Source organism: Chrysochloris asiatica, unplaced genomic scaffold, assembly GCF_000296735.1.
Source record: "Chrysochloris asiatica unplaced genomic scaffold, ChrAsi1.0 scaffold00062, whole genome shotgun sequence".
Lineage (NCBI taxonomy): Eukaryota > Metazoa > Chordata > Mammalia > Afrosoricida > Chrysochloridae > Chrysochloris > Chrysochloris asiatica.
Window position 1 is genome coordinate 14,653,138 of NW_006408580.1, and position 1,102 is coordinate 14,654,239.

At 44.6% G+C, this 1,102-nt stretch overlaps 1 pseudogene; it reads right to left on the reverse strand.

The window, feature by feature from the left end:
- Nucleotides 1-340: 340 nt before the first annotated feature.
- On the reverse strand, nucleotides 341-780 carry LOC102822573 (annotated as a pseudogene).
- Between the last annotated feature and the right edge of the window lie 322 nt (nucleotides 781-1,102).

The following is a 1,102-nucleotide window of genomic DNA, read 5'->3' on the forward strand; positions in this document are numbered from 1 at the left end:
ATATTCTGATCATATCTCTCAGTATTCAGTTAAAAACAAAACAATCCAGCTAATAAGAGTTAAAATGTGCACAATTAAACTTGACCATGATTTATACTATATACACACATCACTGAAACGGCTTTGAGAACATGAAACAAAATTTCCCATATGCTATCCCAATTTTTCACAAAAGGGAAGCTGGTGTTATATAATTTTCATATTTAAAGATATGAAAAAGGAAGCAAGAAGGCAAAGCTGAGAGACACAGATGCTACCCAAAGGGCAGTGGTGGCATTTGGTTGTTTTGGGCTTTGTACCAGCAACTCCCACATCCGGCCCATATCCAGTTCCTGCTGGATTACATGGTTTTCCTTGCAGTCAAGACTCGAACGGTGGACCCTACTCCTCCAACAGCAAGTGCCTTTTCATGCCACTGCAGTAACACAGCACTTCTATTGTCAGAGGGGCTCTCAAAACCTTTATAAACCTACTTCATAAGGAGGTCCACACCATTCTTGTCCAGAGACTGAACTACCTTTTCAATATCATTAGCTTTAAAAGAGATGAGCACCTTCAAGACAATGCTGCCTGCCTGATCCTTCACCGCTTGACTTTTGGTGTTGATGGGGGGAGGGGGGGAGCAGCTGCCATGTTTCCTTGTCACAGGGAGTCCACCTCATCCTCATTGGGCCCGGCCTGGCTGTCACCTCCATCCTCCTCGTCCATGAACTTGTTTTCATCGTACTTATCCACGTCTACCTTCTGGAACTCGACAGATGACACTGTGTTCTTCGACATCCCGGATCCCTAGCTGTGGCAAAGGTCTCCTCTTTGTGCTACCTCTACTAAAGCAACCCTAGCCCAGCAGGGACCCTCAGTTACTTTTTTTGAAAAATGTTTTATTGTGAAATATGTGATAGTTTACATGGGAGGACATTAGTTTTACACTCATCTTATTGTATATCATTTCACTGCCATGGTTACAATCCCCTCTGTGCATCATCAACCAACCAAAGAGTATACCCTGCAAGCTCGCTCCCTGGTCATCAGCACACAACCCCTCTCCCTGTCTGGGTCTGAAGTCCCCAGCCGTTCCCTCTTTCCAAGTCATCATTTCTGC